Raw genomic sequence first — 11,770 nt, 5'->3', positions numbered from 1 at the left:
AGGCCGAACCCGGCGCACTGGGGAGCAGTTGGGGGCTCCGGCGCAAAGGAAAAGCGTGGCTGGCCCACACCGTCAGGGGAAAAGTCAAGGTTTTCTTCCCCGACTCACCTCCCACCCCCCGCGCCCTCGGCCACAAGTAGCTATATCCCGGCGCTGCCCGCCGCCCTACACCGCTAGATAGCCATTCCCCGTCGGAAAAATAGCAGCGCTTCGCCGCGGCAGCCCCTCCAACAGCAGCTGGGCGTTTCCGGCCGCGGAGGCGCGGTTTAGCGGTGGGTACACGCCCACCGAGCGCAAGGTGTTCAGCGATTTGCCTGCCTAGGCGATGGACTCAGATGACGAGGAAGCGCTCGCCGCGCTGCTGGAGGAGGAAGCCGAGGCCGACGTCCAGGAAGAAGAGCATCTCATGGTGCTCGCTGCCCTTGCCCAGCTGCTGGCGAGCAATGAAAAGCCGTGGCGAGGTTGCTCGGCGCCTGGGTGGGTGAAAGCAAAGAACCGGCATCGTCTCGAAGGCTACTGCATGCTCTACTCCGACTATCGCCGATGCTCCACTTCACGTCGAGAAAGCATTTCGGCGCCGTTATCGGATGAGCCGAAAGCTCTTCCTCAGGATTGTGAATTCCATCCGGGAGTTAGACAACTACTTCAAGTGCAAGATGGATTGCACCGGCGCTCTTGGATTCACCTCCATCCAGAAGTGCACGACAGCGATGAGCATGCTTGCATACGGAGCTCCCGGTGATTCACTCGACGACTATGGGCGCATGGCCGAGTCCACCAGCATAGAGTGTTTCTACAAGTTCTGTCGGGTAGTGGTGGCAGTGTTTGGACCACAATACTTGAGAACACCCAATGCGGAAGACACTGCTCGGATCCTAGCACAGAATGCAGCAAGAGGATTTTCTGGGATGCTTGGAAGCATCGACTGCATGCATTGGAAATGGAAGAATTGCCCATTTGCTTGGCAGGGGATGTACAAAGGCGCCAAAGGCGGTTGCAGTGTGGTGCTTGAGGCGGTGGCCACACAGGACCTCTGGATTTGGCACTCCTTCTTTGGTATGCCAGGAACTCACGATGACATCAACGTGCTGCAGTGCTCTCCTGTCTTTGCCAAGCTTGTTGAAGGCCATTCTCCTCCGGTGAACTTCGAGATCAATGGGCGGCACTACAACAAAGGGTACTATCTAGCTGATGGCATCTATCCAAGATGGTCGACATTTGTGAAGACGATCTCAAACCCTGTGCCAGGAGGCAAGAACGCCTGGTTTGCGAAGGTTCAGGAGGCTTGCAGGAAGGATGTCGAGCGGGCATTTGGTGTGCTCCAATCTCGATTTGCTGTTGTCCGGTACCCTGCTCAGACCTGGTCGAAAGATCAAATGTGGGAGATTATGACTTGTTGTGTCATATTGCACAACATGATCATCGAGAGCGAGCAAGAAGACCCAGTGTTTGACACTGAATCATACTACATGCAGGGTCCTCTAGCCAAAATTGATCACCAGCTACCGGCAACCTGGACTGCCTATCTTAGTATGCGTCAGGAGATCCGAGACCCACACACTACTAGGAAAAGGCCTACTAATGGCGCACCAGTTTTGCCTACTAATGGCGCATCACTGTGCGCCATTACTAGCACGCCATTAGTAATTTTTACTAATGGCGCACCACTAATGCGCCATTAGTATCTGGTAGGTGCGCCATTAGTATAGGCCACTGGTGCGCCATTAGTATAGGCCACGGTGCGCCATTAGTATTTTTGAATTTTGAAGGCGGGAAAATAGTAGTGGCGCACCGTCTAACCCCCACCGTGCGCCATTGCTATTTTTGAATTTTGAATTTGGATCTGGACCGTGATTTTTTTGCCCATTTTTTGCTAGTTTTTTTTGCTCGTTTTTTGGCACGATATTATTTCAAATTTTGTTCCTGTTTTTGGATCTTGTACGTTCTTTTGCCATGTTCTTTTGCCGGAGAGGAGGAGGAGGAGGTCACCGGAGAGGCGCTCGCCTACATCGCCGGAGAGGAGGAGGAGGTCACCGGAGAGGAGTTCACCGAAGCATCGGAGAGGAGGAAGGAGAAACCATGAGGGAATGGGAGGAGAGGAGGGAGGAGGAGCTCACCGGAGAGGTGGGAGGAGAAACTGTGAGGGGAGGAGAGGAGGGAGGAGGAGGTTCCCGGAGAGGAGGAGGTCGCCGGAGAGGAGGAGGAGGTCGCCGAAGAGGAGGAGGAGGTCGCCGGAGAGGAGAAGGAGGTCGCCGGAGAGGAGGAGAAGGAGTGGAGGAGAGGAGAGGAGGAGATGGAGTGGAGGAGAGGTGGAGTGGAGGAGAGGAGAGGAGGAGATGGAGTGGAGGAGGTGCGCCCAGCCATATATACGACATAGTAATGGCGCACCGTGGGCAGGTGCGCCATTACTAACCTTTTTTTTATTTTTTTTAACTTATTTTGAATTTTGAAGGCGGGAAGATACTAATGGCGCACCATGGGCCGGTGCGCCATTAGTAACTTTTTTTATTTTTTTGACTTATTTTGAATTTTGAAGGCGGGAAGATACTAATGGCGCACCATGGGCAGGTGCGCCATTAGTAACTTTTTTTTTTGACTTATTTTAAATTTTGAAGGCGGGAAGATACTAATGGCGCACCATGGGCAGGTGCGCCATTAGTGAGTTTGAATTTTTTTGAATTTTTTTGCCTCTCCAGATCTTAAAAGCCCCGTATCTTTTTTTCTGTTAGGTTTTTGAGGATTTTGAAAATGTTTAACGGGACCACGTATCACATGGGAAACTTATTTTCTTTTATTTTTTTGACATTTTCATCATTTTATTTTTTTTTAAACTGAAAAGGCGATCCAGGGGGGTGCATTCGGTGGAAGTAGTGGCGAAGTTACTAATGGCGCACCGTGGCATGGTGCGCCATTACTAGTTCAACTAATAATGGCGCACCACTCCCACGGTGCGCCATTAGTAGTTTTGAAAAAATTAAAAAAAATTATTAATGGCGCACCTGCGGATGTGGTGCGCCATTAGTATTTGGACACTAATGGCGTACCAAAACATGGTGCGCCATTAGTATATAGTAATGGCGCATTAGTGTCAATTCTATCTATAGCCCTTTTCCTAGTAGTGACAGGTGCATCATCAACTGCAGCAAGATCTGATAGAGCATCTATGGAGGCTGAAGGGCGACGCCGGGCGCGACGTGTGGTGAAATATGAGTTTTTATTTGTTGAACTATATAATTTGTATTGAACTATTTGTTGTTGTACTATTTTGTTGAAGTATTTGATATTTTTGTGATGAAATATATGATAAAAAAAATTTATGTGCATAATTGAACGTCGAACAACGGCGAACCACGCCGAATATGGGCCTATTGTCGCCCATATGGGTACTTTATTCGCCGAAATGGGGCTGAAAAGTGGGCCAATTTCGACGCCTTGGGGCGACGACTGGGCGCGAAACCACCCCCAGCGCCGATTGCATCGTCGGCTCGCCCCCAGGGGGCGCTTTTTATGCGTCCTGAAGGGCCGAACGGCTGAAGATGCTCTAAGGGATCCCAACTACTGTGATGTGCTAGTAATTAAGCTATGCATGGCAACATTAAACTCCTCCGCATATTCCAACACCGACCCCGACTGCTTAAGCTTAGAAAACTTCCTAAGTAACCGTTGATACTCCGTGCGACCAAACTTCTCTAACACTACAGCAACGAACTGATCCCAATTGTGACTCCGAACATGTGCTTGTGACCACTCCAACCAGAGTGCCGCCGCACCTGTGAAATTGACTACTACAGTATCGATCCACACGGACGGATCTACAGCCCCAATGCGAAAGCACGCTTCACAATGAATTTTCCACCTCGTGGGATTTTCGCCATCAAATTCAGGGCAGTCCACTCTGGAATTTCCATTGCACACCCCAGAGATCCGCTAGCGTTGCCCAACTCCAGAGGATTCAGGATGGGAATGTTCGGGAAGGGCGTGCAGAACATACCATTGGCCGGGATCGGTGCTGGGAGGAACCCCCCCCCCCCCAAACGTCGAGACCTGGGTAGGAGAAGGGTCGCGGCGGCCCATTGGCCTGTGGTCGTCACCACTGGTAACTTGGTCGAAGGGCGGTGCGACCACCTTGTCGAGGGCAACGGTGTCGTCGCCGTGCTTGCCGGCCCGCACCGAACGTGATCTTGGAGAGCTGCGTCCGGATGTCGCTGAGGTCGTCCTGAAGTCGCGCAAATGCCGCATCCACGCCCGGACGCCAGGCTGCGAGATCCTGGACGACTGGCTCAAGGGCAACGAGCGCCGGCTCCATCTTGGCGACCACTGGCCCAATCTTCTCGACCGATGGTGCCATCCGGTCCAGCTTCTGCTGGATCGAGAGGAGATCCTTGGCGATGCCGCTCCGCTCCTGCGTCCTCCAACTGCTTCTGGACATTGAGCCCCGTCATGATATCCTTGAGATTGCGAGTATGCGGCGCCAGATCGATCGCGCACGGAGAAGGAAATTTTTGTGGTGGATTTTGGAGGCTCTGAATAGCAGATGATATGATCCTTAACCCCCTCTGTTCGATCGAGAGGAGATCCTTGGCGATGCCGCTCCGCTCCAGCGTCTGCTGGATCGAGAGGAGATCCTTGGCGATGCCGCTCCGCTCCTGCGTCCTCCAACTGCTTCTGGACATTGAGCCCCATCATGATTTCCTTGAGATTGCGAGTATGCGGCGCCAGATCGATCGCGCACGGAGAAGGAAATTTTTGTGGTGGATTTTGGAGGCTCTGAATAGCAGATGATATGATCCTTAACCCCCTCTGTTCGATCGAGAGGAGATCCTTGGCGATGCCGCTCCGCTCCAGCGTCTGCTGGATCGAGAGGAGATCCTTGGCGATGCCGCTCCGCTCCTGCGTCCTCCAACTGCTTCTGGACATTGAGCCCCGTCATGATTTCCTTGAGATTGCGAGTATGCGGCGCCAGATCGATCGCGCACGGAGAAGGAAATTTTTGTGGTGGATTTTGGAGGCTCTGAATAGCAGATGATATGATCCTTAACCCCCTCTGTTCGAGAGGAGATCCTTGGCGATGCCGCTCCGCTCCAGCGTCTGCTGGATCGAGAGGAGATCCTTGGCGATGCCGCTCCGCTCCTGCGTCCTCCAACTGCTTCTGGACATTGAGCCCCGTCATGATATCCTTGAGATTGCGAGTATGCGGCGCCAGATCGATCGCGCACGGAGAAGGAAATTTTTGTGGTGGATTTTGGAGGCTCTGAATAGCAGATGATATGATCCTTAACCCCCTCTGTTCGATCAAGAGGAGATCCTTGGCGATGCCGCTCCACTCCTGCGTCTGCTGGGTCGAGAGGAGATCCTTGGCGATGCCGCTCCGCTCCTGCGTCCTCCAACTGCTTCTGGACATTGAGCCCCGTCATGATATCCTTGAGATTGCGAGTATGCGGCGCCAGATCGATCGCGCACGGAGAAGGAAATTTTTGTGGTGGATTTTGGAGGCTCTGAATAGCAGATGATATGATCCTTAACCCCCTCTGTTCGATCTACATATCAGTTCATCACATAATCAGGGTACAATTGACGAATTGGTAGCAGCAAGAAGGGGGGGGGGGGGGGGGGGGGGGAGGGGGAGGGGGACCGGGGAGTGAGAGCCAGGAGATGGGAAAGGGGTAACGCAGTAGTAAGGCCCGTGACACACCTCCTCCGGGCCAAGAGCATGCGTCGGATTTCTGAGTGGTTCCGAGCAACATTGAGGCGTATACGGCAACAGCAGCGCGCGCTAGGTCGTCCACGGTGGCGTCGGCACTAGGCAGCACGTGCACTGGCCACAGGCTCCGCTCCACCCGGTAGCACCTATACGGAGGCCGGCGCGTGCACTGAGCTCTTCATTGCCGGACTGGACGGGGAAACAGAGGAATCAAGATGGATCGACGGCGCGTAGCTCATACGTATGTACGTACGTGACTTCGTTATCTGTGTCAGAAATAGACAATTTTCTGACTGAGTTTGGTTTGCACAGACACTAACAGTCTTTATATCTGTGCAGGCTTTTTTTTTTGCGGGTGATATCTGTGCAGGCTTTGTGTGCGAGCTGGGTAGTCACAGTGAGAAAAATCGTTATGGCACGCATGTCAGGCTTCGAAAAGTTAGATTGAGCCAGAGAAAGTGCCGCATTTACAACGAAACATAATGACTATCTTCAACAAGCTTGCAGTAATTGGGGCAACTTTGCTGGAAGATGGTGCTTGAAACAAGGGCAATAAAAAGGCAAATATATGGGAGTCCCTGGGAGATCCCCGAGATAAAGCACGAGAATTGATACGGACAAGTACACAGTGGACAAAGCAAAAGACCTCACCATCCGGCAAAACCTAAAGATCCCTTGAAGATTAAAATGTGGTCTCGTAACAAAAAAAAAAAGTGGCATATTTGTTCGAGACGGTATTGAGATGTGTTAGAAACAAGTAGCTGGGAGATAAAAGCCTTTGTATGTTACTGGAATAGTTAAAAACAAGTCGAAGGAGCTGGTCATTAGGATTCCAACAGTACAGAGACATGATTTTCAGCACCCGGGTGCCCCTACACCCTCTATGAACAGTAAATTCAAGAACAATTTAAAAAAATCTGAAACTTTGGAACATCAAACATGATCAAACTTTCGACGATCTTGCAAAGTTTCAGCTAAAAATAAAATTCGAGGAGTCCTCACCGAAAATAACAAAATCATTGTTCAAAATTTATGTACATTTTTTAGAAGCGATTTTGTTTTTTTGTTGAGTGCTCCATGAAGGTGATTTGTTTGCTGAAACTTTGCAAGAACATCAAATCTTTGATCATGTTTGATCCCTGAAAAGTTTCAGATTTTTTTATTTTTGTTTTCATTTTTTTAAGGATCTACTGTTCATGAGGGTGCCTAGGCACCCGGGAGCTGTTACACTTTTCTCCAACAGTATATGGCTTCCCTTGTGAGGAAGGAAAGCAACCTTTTATTTCCGTATTAGTACAAGATGTTGTTCGAATATGTCAGGACTTGTTATTACTGCTGGTGATTCTAACTTGTGAGAAAACTAGAAGATACTAGCAGTGGCAATGTGGATTTCAAATGGGTAAATAAATTCAACGCTTGGCCTTGTGGGCTGGACCAAGAAAACAAACCGCAAGTCCACCTTGTACACAACTCTAGTACAGTTCTGCAAGATCAAGGCAAGAGCCTAGTAGCTATAGTTAAGTCACTAGTAGGCTTCTCTTGTTTCAACAAACGCTACTAGAAAACACACACTGGTATTTCTCAAGAAAAAAATACAGAGAAGTAGCCAATTTTCTGGTAGTGATTGATCAAGACCATCGGTACTTCTAGTGGTGTAGATGGCCATAATGGAGTTGGAAGGATACTGATGGTAACCTTACTGATAAAATGATTGAGAGGATGTAGTCTATTCTAGCATTGTGATGAAGAACAACTTTCTATGGGGCTACCATAAGAACACGACGTTCCATAATCTTTTCCACCCACATTCTCGATGCCCCATATTCAGTAATGTTTTTTTACAGACATTTTTGTGCTACTCTTGTCTCTCCATCCCTCTAGGTATCTCCCCGAACATTCTCATCTACTCCCTCCGTCCGTGAAAGAGTGTACTTCCAACTTTGTTGGAGAGTCAAACTATTTGAAAGTTTGACCGAGTTTGTGCAAAAATATATCAATATTTGTGAAACCAAATAGATATATGATGAATCGAATGCTACTAATTTGACGGCATAAATATTTGTGTATTATTGTATAAATACAGTTAAACATTAAAAAGTTTGACTTTCCAAGAAAGTTGGAAGTACACTCTTTGAAGGACGGAGGGAGTATGGCCTATTCAAAAGTAGCAGCAGAAATGGGTGCTCCCTCCAGTACATTTATGGAGAGGGTTTTATATACATAGGTATACCCGAGAGAAGATGGATAAGTAGCATATATGAGTAAAAGGGGAAGGTTGTTGGATGAGTAAAAGGAGTACAATTTGCATTGAATCTTGTCTAACAAACATTACTATTTTATGATACTAGAATATCCACCATTTGACGACAATTGTGTGTGCTACCCTTTTCGTGTCATCCAATTTATTTACATTAGTACAATTTTGGCTGTTGGCATTTGATTGGCTGCTAGTTCATTTGACACGTTTACCATAGGTTCATGAGTGAACAACTTGTGTGGCTAGCATGGGTCCAGAAAACAAGATGGGATTTTCTTCAGTTTTATATGTGCAAAAACGTTGTGTGGACAACCCAAGCAGTAAAACAGAACTACCAAACCTCCCCCGTCCTCGAGCCCCATGCCTACCAACTCCTTTTCACTTCTCCCTCCTGCTCCTTCTCTTCTCAATCTCCAATGTATGGTTGTCGCCACCTCTCCTCCCGCCTCACCTCATTCTTGATGGTCGACCTCTTCCTAGTATCGCGATGAGCTAGCATGACCTCCCCTCGATATCACCTCTCCTCTTAGTCGATGCATCAACTTAATTTCTTATCTATGCCCTTTACCACTGCCCCAAAATCTCCTCGACAGGAATCGTCAGATCCACCCCCACAGGCCCCAATAGTATCTTCACTAGGGGCCAGTTCTTTTGGGTGATACTCCCAGAATCGCCCCCCTCCCCAGCTTCTCCCAGAATCGTCACTCCATACTTTTTTTACAATCCTAGCTAATTAGACCTTAACTAGGTAGGATTGTAAAAAAATGAAGTGGCGATTCTGGGAGAAGCTGGGGAGAGGGGCGATTCTGGAAGAATCGCCCAAAAGAACTGGGCCTAGACCTTTTTTCCTGCAGCGGTCAAGATATGGCCGCCCCATTCTCTGCAAGCGCCCCTGCGCGCTATCTCCAATTTCTCTCTCTAGATCCCAAAGTAGTGCATTCTTAAGGGGATGGTTGCGGATGGGACCCCTACATAGGTATCAGTTGCCCTCTTCACAAACTACGCGACAATCACCTCGAGTTGTGATGCAGTGGTGATAGGTGGCTTTGTGATGTTTAGTCAGATGGGCGTAATGATGTCGGCGCAGCCGTGTGTTCCTTCAAAGAGAGATCAAGCTATATCAGGGATTATTGGGTCAAATCCTTGGAATTGGCCTACCCCTGACGGATCCTGTCACACCTAGTGATCCAATCATGTTTATATTTTTTTCCATATACGACTCAATATAGCATGCCGCAAAGTTTAGATGGTTGTGCGTGTGAAGAAACACGAACTAGGTCGAAATACTAGTGTAATCAGTTGAATGAATGCTCCTTTTTTATGCAAGGGTTTCCCTCTGATTTCCATTTGAAGAACTAGCAAAGTGGCCCACTCGATGTGCGGGCTAGAATTTTATAAAGTTCAATGATGAGAACATATTATTTGATCTGTCTAAAAAATTGATTTTTTTTATGAAATTGTAAATATAATACTTTTGCGAACATAGTTTTCTCTTAGGTATGGTTGATTTTTTTTTATGAAATTGCAAATATAATACTTTCTTACCTACTAATTATGCATACCGTACTAACTTTTTATGATCAGTCGTGTCATGTACATTATATTATTTTATTTTTCTTCCTTTTTGTGATGTTGATTTTTTATTTTGTAGATAATAATTTAATAGTTCTCATTCTTTTCATGTAGGAATAGGTAAATTTGCTATCGTTCCTGCAAAAGGAAATTTGCTATTGATGTGCCTAGTTGCTGTATTAATTGTAATTTAATGATTTTTTACTGCAATTTTTTTTCATTTTGGTATATACTAGCACATGACCCGTGCGTTGCAACGGGGCATATAAATTTTAGTGGTTTGACATTATGTTATAGCACAAAAGACCATGCGTTACAGTGAATACAAAATAAATAAGCGTGTGGTTAGAAACCTGAAAAATATTTTACCAATCAAACAACTTCTATTATTTGGTGGTTCAAATGAATGGTGTCAAAGATACACATCAACATTGTCAGCTAATAGAATTTGCAAATAATGCCAGCTCAATAGTCATGTGGCATGTTCCCAATTGCAACAAAGAAGATTCTATTTTAGCTTGTTACACAAAATTTACATTTTTTTTCTAGAAGAACTATTGCCTATAAATAAATTAAATAATAATGATAAACTTTAGCAAATGCAATGGTTCATATTTTTTAATTTAAGATGAAGGACATGAAAGAGAAAATGATGACCATACTAAGGCTACAGGGAAAGGCATACAAAGCATATCATACAGTTATTATATAACACCACGCCTTTAGACATTTCCAAATATACAAAACATAAGGTACTGAATTCTTTTACATAGACTGATATGATTCAAAAATACAATGGTCAATGAGAGGACAAAAAAGGCTCAGGATTTTCTTTTGTACATCAATGCCAACTAAAAATAATAAGAATTGTAATTAAAGAAAAGCGATCAAAAAAACTGTTAAGAGCATTTGACTTGCACTCTGACTCAATGTTTTGCTGGCACATTTCCTCATGAAAAAATTTGCTTTACTAACCCTCCTATAAACTTTCAGCTGGATGTCAGTGCCACCGAACTACCTGCTCAATTGTAGGCTCAACTCCAACCAGCTCCATTCTAGGAATAGATGGATTTTTAGTTTTTGACCCCTACTTCAAAAAAGTTTGTTCGTCCTCTACTTTGAGTGGGAACCATAGTCATACTGCAAACACATCAAAAGTAACGGTTGAAGTAATGCAGAATAATATTCTCAAGTTTAATATACACAGGAAAATGAAAATATCATTATAACAAACAAGGAAAAAGGTTTATAAGTTCTATATTGATGCTCACAATGTCTCTATTCAGCTCAGAAAGTCATTTTACTTTTGAGAGCATCATCGATTTAATCTTTATTTTCTCAAGTGGATAACAATTCCTCATTGTCACCAACTACACAATAGGAAATGTGAATAAAAAGACTGCAGTAAGAATTAAGGGAGAAGTCCAGGGAAGTTTAACCCCCACTCTCAAATGAGGGATCCATGTGCTTACTTTGCTTTCCATGTAGCTTCAAAATAATGTATTACCTGTTGCAGATTTTTACTTGTTCTCACTGCCATTCTACTGGCAATTCCACAAGGAAAATATCTGCCTTCTTCTTTCATAGCAGTGAACGCTGAACCTGGACCATCAAAGAGAAGATAATTTCTCATCAAATTGCCCAACACTGTAATGAGAAGAGAAGCATCTATAAAGTAATAAACAAACCGAATCTGAATGTACCTCATCAAATGAAGGTGGCAGAAGTGTGGCAACCTAGCATAGATGTTTCACAGCCTCAAGGCTTGCAGAATCAGAGAAGTCAGAAGCCTGCTATGTATAATATGTAGGCATGTCTTCTTACTTCATGAGTCTCTATCTACTTTCCAGTAGGCAAATTTTTGTAAGCAGACTTATCTTACTTGAGAATCCTCGCTTCTTTCCAGATTTCTTGAGAAAAGTGACTGTAAGTGCATCTAGTGCCACCCCTAATTGGTTTTGGAGTATTGACGACAAACCTAGTTGAGGGACTGATGTGTTTGTGAGAATTGCAGGATAACACAGGTAGAAGTCCCTCATTGATTCGGTTTTTCTACCAGAGATGACCCCTAAAAATGTATGAAGACATTGATGTCAAAGGTGGTATATGAAGATATTCTCATTGAAGACTATGACAAGAGAAGACATCGCATGAAACCTATGGAGCTCAAAGACTTAGATCTTTTGTAGTTATGTTTCTTCTTTGTTGAGTCATAGGAACCACCGTACTGTTAAGTGGGG

At 45.7% G+C, this 11,770-nt stretch overlaps 1 long non-coding RNA gene across 1 annotated transcript; it reads right to left on the bottom strand.

Annotated features, from left to right (window-relative positions):
* Positions 1–10,333: 10,333 nt before the first annotated feature.
* LOC125521663 (uncharacterized) lies at positions 10,334–11,448 on the bottom strand. Its single transcript, XR_015611853.1, has 3 exons — positions 11,234–11,448; positions 11,038–11,132; positions 10,334–10,670 (listed from the first exon to the last, which is right to left on the bottom strand). It is a non-coding gene; the product is annotated as an uncharacterized LOC125521663 (long non-coding RNA).
* Positions 11,449–11,770: the final 322 nt, after the last annotated feature.

The sequence above is a fragment of the Triticum urartu genome, chromosome 7A, assembly GCF_056163025.1.
Source record: "Triticum urartu cultivar PI428250 chromosome 7A, HENAU_Tu73, whole genome shotgun sequence".
Lineage (NCBI taxonomy): Eukaryota > Viridiplantae > Streptophyta > Magnoliopsida > Poales > Poaceae > Triticum > Triticum urartu.
Note: the sequence above shows the minus strand (reverse complement) of the source record. Positions and strands in the feature narration are given on the sequence as shown.